Raw genomic sequence first — 9,471 nt, 5'->3', positions numbered from 1 at the left:
AATAAAGTAGCATTAATATCATGTGTACGCTAGCATCTATAGAAATAGCATCCATACAATAGTATATCTATAGTAAGAAAACTCTTTACAATTAGCATTTATAGCGAAATCATATATACAATATCACTATAGCAATATCATTTGTACAATGTTACTATAGCGATAGCATTTATACAATAGTATATTTTGCTAGATCATATGTGCCCAATATCATATCATAACAAGAGCACCCATACAATAGCATTCATTACAAGGTCATATGTACAATAGCAGTATAGCAACAGTATTTATATAGTAATATTTAGAGCACGAAAATCTGCACAATTAACAGTTATAGCAAGATCATCTATACATAGCATATTATAGTATATAAAGATTTTCGACACGTCAATTATAAGACGGCTCAATCGCATTATGCCCTACTAAACTTGAACGGAGGCGTTATTGAATATACTTCCGCCATAGTGTGCACTTATACTGTTAGGTTTTTCACACTAAGCCTTTATATGTCTGTGTGAAATATACAGACACAGGAAACGGGGAGAGCAAGCGTAGGATGTGAATGTTTATTATTGCGTAATACATCTTCAAAAATTAAAGTTCATTGTCTTAATTTAAGGGAGTTGCTGTTTTCGGATGTCAACGATTTCCAATGGTTTCATAATGATATATGGTAAAGTTCAACTCAGGAAAGAAAAATGAAAGTAAGAAAATCCAGCTGTTACAGATTTGTGAAGCCAAACGCCATTACGTATAAAGTGCAGATTAATTCGTACTAGAAACCATGTTTTAGTGTAGACAACGTGGTGATTGCATCGCTATAGTTGTGGTTAATTGACATATTGGGTTAAAATTTTGCATCAAATCCGTGGGTCGCAACACTCAAAGGATGTACCAACTTTACAGACATGGTTAAAATGTTAATGGGAAGTTACATAGATAAACACAAAATTATACCCTGTGCATTGCCCCTCTGTTATGTTGAATTATCATATCACACGTAGGCCCTTTATACAAAATCCCTTAATGTTTCAATGATGTCGCATAGGTCATTCAGTGAAATTCTCTGTTTCAACTGATTTATGGGTTAGTTTTGATAATCACGATCTCACAGAATTCCAAGTGCTGCCGGGTTTTGAAACATCGCCTGGACACAGAAGAAAACGTACACGGGGCATATTGCACCTATTCTACCATAAGTCCTGAAATAGACATATGTCGAATTAAATTTAAAAAAAATATATAATGTTGAATACTTGGTTACATTGATGATGGTTGTAAATGTAGTGCTATGTATGTCTTATACAGCAACTTAAAAGCAAAGAGCCAAAAAAAATGTAAACTGCATTCTATAGTGCAGCTTTCGGTTTTAAGAATAGAGGTTCAGCCGGACTCAGGTGGTAGAGGGACGTATTCGTAATGATGTTTGGTTTGCCAATAAATAAAGGAAAATAGGGCTGTAGCAATCAGTAACCATATAGATATACTATAACGAGTATATATACTATAGCGCGAACCATGGGCGGGTTACGGGGGGGGGGGGGGTGGGCAAGAGGGGGAATTTGCCCCCACTTTTTACCAGACCTTAGTCGTTTTGCAGACAAATGTGCACAACCCTAATCGAAATTATTCTTCCACAACAGCTCTATCAGATAGGCCTATTTGTTTCGAAGCTAAATAAAATTTGTGTTTAACATCGTAACATGTAGCATGCAGAATAACTGGAGCTGGAGCTAGCACATGGTTCGCAGCACAGGTTACGAATCCTGGAGATAACACACTAGCGATTCAATTCTGCATGTGATGAATCCGCGGCATGTGCAACATTGCTAGCTTCAGGAATTGATTTTCAACGTTGCAGCTCTACTGAATGCGTTGAATAACTAAACGATTTACGAAAGCCAGATTTGCATATTGGGTTTATCAATAGTTAAATTCAATACACAGTGTACTGAATTTGTTGCACCTAGTCGCATTGAAAAATCCAAAAAGTCACCCCGCCTCGACTTCAGTGGCGACGGAGCCGGTTGACTTGAGGGGCTTATCCCCCATGAAAAAAGTGGGGGGGGGGGGGGGTAAAGGTATGTTCAGCCCCCAATATTTGCCAAGTGCTCCAAGAAGTGGGGACCGCAGGGAGAATTTCGAAGTGGGTGCTGAATATATTCTTGATCGGTCCAATGCACAATAAACTCATAATTTTAGGGGGAAAGAACTGTCTAGATGCGATTTATTGTTACCAGAAGTGTCATTTTTGCTGATCTAGGATTTCCCTTTTACTTAAATTTCGACGCGCCGCGCCAACTGATGGTGGTGCACCGCCTAAATAGTAACGTAGAAGCTTCAATTGTACATCACCCTATAAAGTTCTTCTATCTGTCCTCCCTAAATTTACACACGTTCATTAATTGTTTAGATGCAATTTAAAGCCTATATGGGTGTTAATTTTACCGATCAAGGGTCCCTTTCTTCGAAAATTTCGACGCTCCTTGCCAAACGAGGATTGCGCTCCTCTTAGAATGTAACGTATAACAAAATTTGTACATAACCATCTGACCATATGTTCTACTATCAATCCTCTTCAAATTTTTAAACGATAATTAACTATCTAGATACAATTGCAGACATGAGATCCATATTTCAAGGATGGGTACATGCACCTCTGAGCACTCGGGAAGTGCCGTTTCCGGCCTGGAATATTTGTAAAGCCCAAAAAATTCTTGTACGCTCCGCGCCAACCGATGGTGGCGCTCCGCTTAGATAGTCTTGCTGGCAGGTTTGCCCCCCCCCCCACTTTCACAACTCAAATCCCGACCCTGGCGCGAACAATTTGGGGGATGAAAGTTGCTACACACCTGCACCAAAGCAAATGTCCCCCCCCCCCCCAATAATTGAAACAGATCGTCGCCCCTGACTTTGAGAACCTATGGTCTAGACAACTGGTATTCAAAGATTTCAGGGTCGATACGATAATATCTTTTCACATGATATTTCATATTTCTACTTCACATCAGTCCATGAGATTATGTCACGTGTTCACATGTTCAAGTGTTCTCAGATATGTAGTAAGCGCCGTGGTTTTCTTTTAAAAGAACCCTGTCTGGTCAGCATGCGAATAGCAATAATTCGTGTACGTAATAGTTTAAACATCCGTAACATTGTTTGCTTATGGAAGGAAAGTCTATCGACTCGCCTCCCCGCCTAGGAAATATTCCAGTTATAATAAGAAAACGTAATAACATTGCTTATATATTGCTTTATAACATGGAACGCGGACGACTGCATCCAACAACTTCCTGCTTGCCTTTCATATACCCAAATCCACAATAACCTCGATACTATTAGGAATAACCACTACTGGTTAATTAATTGAAGTATAGGGAGTCCTTTTTGTACAGTTAAACCAATAGCTGTAAAGAAAATAATGATAACATAAATATGGAATGTTGTTTGTGGCTCACTTGTCCATGCTAATTCTATCCACTGAACACTGAACAAGAGAGCCTACTGATTTCGTATAGCCCACCAATAAGATCACCTGTTCGTGGTTTTAATAGAAACATTCACTATGACATTATTGTGTTTTTACATCGGTTTGTGCTACGACAATTAAAGTTCAACGTGATTAATAACTTTGATCATGTAACAATTTTGACCAACCAAGCTTGTCGATTCACATTAATCGTTGGCGCTATTTGTAATTAGGATCTGTGTGAAGTACAGTAGGTGTTGACTGTGATGCGCGGGATGGATATACATTCGCAAAATTGAATGTCAGATATTAATTTATTGATAACAATGAAGACTATTGTATTCGTCATTAAATGTGATAAAATTGAAAAATGAAATACATGATAAACTAGACAAAGGAAGCGACCTATCTTAATGAGAAATTAATATTTGAATACGGTAAGTAACTTACATTTTGTAATAGCCCTACAGAAATATTTATGGTATATATGACACAAACGAACAATGAATCCAGACCATAACGATTCATTTCTTTAACTATACCAATTAAAATCTATGCAACTCTAACAAGATCTTGGACAAGTTTTTTTTTAACTATCCCGCGTTTTATACGGATGTATCATTTCTCTGACAACATTGTTGTGCCCTTATCATTAATTATAGGTTAGGGCGGTGGGAGTGCGAGGAAGGGGGTAGACCAGATAGTCGAAATGACGCTGGTAATTTATATCAAAGACTCATTGTTGCACAGTAATAGTCGTACTGAAGTTATGTAGTGATTGGTGGAGCAGGTACGAAGGTTATAACACGCAATAATGATTTCTAAAGTTATAATACTTTATTTGAATTTATACAGGGTATATATTGATTCAACACACTCACCCATCGTCACTCCATACTTCTTGTGAGACGCCACTGTACAAGCAATTCGAAATCTACCTATTAGCCTATTATTTGTGAAAGATTGTCTAACCTTTATGATGGAAACATAAATACATCTGCTCGGTTTTAAAGTAACAGCACATAAAATATCTGTTGATTGTATACAATACGCGCTGCTTTTAACAGGGAGATTCTAAAGGTAAAATTTCCAATTACTAAGTCGTTAATTACAGATGGATAATTACCGTTATGGCATGATGTCACACGATTCATTTCAAGGTTACTGGCTGTTGATACGGTATCTGTTTCATTATTAGAGATTTCGTCAATGTTTAGCTGTCAGGGTGAGGGGGTTGGGGGAGGACGGGGTTGATATATCAAAACTGAAGAGTCGATACCCACAGTGCTTTTTCATTTTTCTCGTTTCTAACTTTTTAGCATGACAATCCGCGTTCTCGATGTATCTTTGACACAGCTTGCAGCCATTCCGAAATAGCGCCTCTGAACCCATATCATTAGATGGCGCTCGTCAGATTCGTTGAAATTTCGCCTTCGTTTGTTTTACAACATGTTCCCGGTTGCGAGATTTTTTTCCCAGCGCGGTAAAGGCAATCATTTGCATACCTCTCGTCTCATTGGCTGGGTCTTGCACTTTTGATGCTGAATTGGGAAGTTCTTGCTTACAGTATGCGTGTGTGTATGTACATGAACATACACGTGCACGCAGTGGGTCGTGATTTGCATACACGTACTGTACGAACTGGCGACTGTCTTGAGACAACTTTGTTAAAAAAATTGTTAAAATGTTTTTTCTTTGCTTTTGCGCGGACTTGTTTGTGTACATTTACATCCATAAGTTCGTAAAACAATACTGCGACCATGGGCTGTGATTGTACACGTCTCATTGTAGATGAGTGTCCTTTTGTTAAGGTAATGATTACCTAGGTGAATGATCCAAACCTGAAAAGCCAATCAATCGAATAAGTTAGTTTTGACAAGTGATGGTGGAACTTGCTGTACAGAGTACTGCGGTGGCAATGTACGCAGATAAGTACCGGGCGTTTGATTGCTTCAAAACATTGGACAGCTTGACCGTTTCTGGTTGACTATTTACTTGAGATGCTTTTAAACTTTAAACTGATAGACTCTTAATTTTGAACATAGACATTGATTTGAATGTCAAAATTATGACCCTTTGAAACGGTTTTCAGATAATATAATACGAAAGATAAAGGCCTAATATTAAGCCATGTATGTTAGTAGTACCACTGCCACTGTGGATTATGGTTATTGAACACAGAAATTGTCGTACGTTTATATTATATGGTGATTTTTTGTATCGTCTTCAAACTGTTTCGGTATGATTTAACTTAGGCCTATTTAAATTTACAGCAACAGAGTTGTGCGATACATAACCACAGACCCTCTACACCCGTGGCATAACACACCGACAAATAAATTAACTCTAATCAAACGCGTACCATTGTGAATTATGCTGCTAGTCTGTTTTCTTGTTTGAGTGTAGCAAAGTGGCCTTGTGAAATGTGGTATGTGATGAGCTCAGCATCAGCTGCTAGTTGATATTGTTATGAATCTTATGTATACGGACCTCAGCCGAGGTATGCTAATCTTGGCCTTTACCGCGCTGGGAAAAAAATTCGTCAGCCGCCGCTGGTATAGTGTTGTCGCTGTTCCACCATACTGCTCTTCCAACGCCATAACATTCGATAGAGGTTTTACTGGACGGATATTGACAGGAAAACTTATTGAATCCTGATGGATGTCCATCGTCCTGCAGTGGGGTAAGGATCGACCAAGCAAAGGGTAAAGAGGGAAGAGTGTTCGGGTTGAATTCGGTCCTCTTTCTCCTGAGAGAATCAGAAGAGCTAAGTCACACACTTAACAAAAACATTCGCGCGCAGATGATCTATTCAGTTTGGACATGCAAATTAGCTAGGTCTTGAGGAATATATTTTGTAAGTACTTTCAAATCCGGAATGGAGGATAATGAGCCTTATGGCGAGTTAATATTCTGAAACAACCCCTCCCTGCTGCAATACCATACCCACTTTCCCCGCCCCCACCCCATCTCCACACACACCGGCTAAATACCCATTGCGTATTTCAATATATTTCAGCATTCAAGCAAACTTTCCGTCGAAACACAGTGAGCGTTTTTTTTTTAATAGTTCGGACATGTGACTTAGAATTGGAAAAACTGACAGTGTCTATTAGAAGATTAAACCAGCTTAATCAATTCCTCCAATACCATGATGATACAACTTGTATAAAAATGTTATGATCAAGCGTGTCGAAAGCTTTCGAAAGGTCAAGAAATATACCACATGAGAACTTATTACTTTCAAAGGCACTTATAAAACTGTCAACATAGCTGATCCAAGCATGAGTCGTTGATTTTCCTGGAAGGAATCCATACTGATTTTTTTGAATAATTTCACAGGTTGTCAGAAACAACACAAGCTTACAATTCTTTCAATTATTTTCGGAAGAGACTGGTAGGACAGAAATTGGTCTATAGTAGTTACTCTTTTGAGTTTTCATTACTTTTATAAATTGGGATGACTCTAGCTTGTTTCAGATCAGTTTTTAATGATAGGTTAATAATATGACATAAGGCTGAGCAATAAAAACTCTGGGCTAGCATTTTTTGGAAATATTTTTAAAGATTTCAGAATCGTCTGTGGGGTGGGGTGGCAAATAATTTACAAAAGAAATATAAGTGTCATTCACAATACCATAAGATAAAGTTTGTCCAATACTTAAAAAGTAATCATTGACAATATTGCAAATAACATCGATATCAGAGATACTCTTACCATTTTTATTAAGTTCTTTAATATAATTACTCTTACGAATTATTCACCCAAGCAGGGGCGTCAATCCGATTGTAAACATGTGGGGGGGGGGGGGGGGGACGTGATCGATTCGAGTATTCCGGCCGTAAGTACTCTCTAAGCGGAGCGCCACCATCGGTTGGCTTGCAGCGTACAAGAAAATTTTTTCTTCTGGCAGACCCCTCAGATTGCAGGTAACGGCACTTCCCGTGCATTATGGCAGTAAGCAACACCCCTAAAATTGACAAAATTTCCGGCAATTTTTTATTTTGGGAAATATTCTCGAAGGAAGTGATCGCCATTTATTCCTCAGTTTACCAATTCCTAGTCTCCCAGAAGCGCCCAAAATTTAAGATATCGAAACATTTTTGTGTTGGCTGATCCATGATCGCCGCCCATGCCCGTGAGAAGTGGTGACTGGGTGAATAAAAAGCTATGCCGTTTGAAAACATGGGCAGAAAAAGCGAAAGTAGCGAAACCTAGGGGGAAAACGTGCGATTACGAAGTGATTATTTTCCATGTTAATTGAGACTGTATCAAACGCGAGCTTAGGACAAACATATTCGAAGGTAATGGCATTACTAATCCCGATATGTCGTCTTTGAGGTGTGTGGAAAATTCGCAACGACCATCAAAGAGCAATTGAATATTTATTCTACTTTACGATTTCGAAAACACTTTTTTTGTTAAATTATGACAAAATTTTATGACACCTTTGACACATATTTGGGGGGGCTGTGCCCCCCCCCGGGCCCCAATGGGCACGACGCCACTGACCCCAGGGCCTCAGATATATGCATATTGCAGGGGTGGGCAACCTTTTGAATGAATGGGCCAGATTGTAGGAGTGAAAGATTGACAGGGCCGCACCTGCTGTTGATTTAAAACCTTTGATTACGAGGACGTTCAAGCAATTGGAGTGTGTGTACTTAATCTGTATTCACAAAACCATAATGTCAATACAGTCCAGTTGATAATTAATTGTGATAATAGACCAACCTGACAGCATCATTGGTGCAGATAAATTTTAAGCAGCTAGCTCGTTTTTGGTGATGATGCAAAATAGATTGATTTTTTCTTTTTCTTGAGACATCTCACGGGCCGAAAAAAAATCACTGGCGGGCCGCATGTGGCCAGCAGGCCCACCCCTGGTCTATAGGAACGATGTCCCAAAATTTCCCCCGACATATAGGCGAAGGAAGCTATCCGCCGCGACTGCATGTGAGTTTCTCGACTTGCCGTCCTGGGAGTCATACCACAAAATGGTGCATTTCCTTATACGCTATTATTAATAATTTAAATAACTAACTAATAAGGCACAGCCCAGATGCGAGTTCGTATAGCGAGCTTAGCGCAAATTTGGCCAAAAGTCGTCAAACGCCAGCATGTTAAACCAGGTTGCTAGGTCTACGAGAATACATTTATATGAAATTTGAAAACAAGGATAGCAAGACAAACCACTTTTATTATGTTTTTAGGACCTCACAAATGCGCATGTATCGTCAGACTTAGAATAGGTCCTATGTGAGTGGTGGCTAAAGTGATGAAGGCATGAAAATAAATCAGTGGTTGTTCGTTGGAGTCCTCAAGCAAAGTTACCTCGGTTGCTAGGTGGATCTGCATTTGGTTATCGGGTGAATTCTGGTCGGAGCGTACTATGTAACCACCATGTACCCAGGGACGTAGCTAAGGCCTGATGATTGGGGGGTGGGGGTGTAGTGGCTGAAAATCGGTTTTGAAGCCAGAAAATTCCGACTGCTGCTTTGTACCCCCCCCCCCCACCCTCGCGCTACTCGTCAACGATACGGTCAGTGACAGTCAGAAAACCCAATCTTTCGCGACTGCACCTCTGTTATGAACTTGTTGCAATACATTTGTACCCACTGGCACTCTTTTCACAAACTTAGTGCCCCCCCCCCATCCCAACCAAATATTTTTGTGAAATTCGGGCAATATGCTGATAGCTTTTGGGCACCTACTGAAAGAAAGATAATTTGCAATGTGTTTTTCTGTGGTTAAACTGATATTTTCATTACCCAACATTTCTCACCAATATACGGCAGGTTAATAAGACCGAAAATGATTGTATGCTATTTGCATGCGATGTAAAAACCGATGCATGCCTGTATGATATGAACATTACCATGTGGAATGCGCGCGCAGCGCGCGAAAAATTTTGGTTATATTTTTCGGGCAAGTCGTTACAACCCCCCCCCCCCCTTCCCCCACAAATCAAAATGGGCTCCTACGCCTATGACGATAGTTC

This window comes from Apostichopus japonicus, chromosome 8 (assembly GCF_037975245.1).
Source record: "Apostichopus japonicus isolate 1M-3 chromosome 8, ASM3797524v1, whole genome shotgun sequence".
In the NCBI taxonomy this organism is placed as follows: domain Eukaryota; kingdom Metazoa; phylum Echinodermata; class Holothuroidea; order Aspidochirotida; family Stichopodidae; genus Apostichopus; species Apostichopus japonicus.
This window is presented reverse-complemented; position numbering follows the sequence as displayed.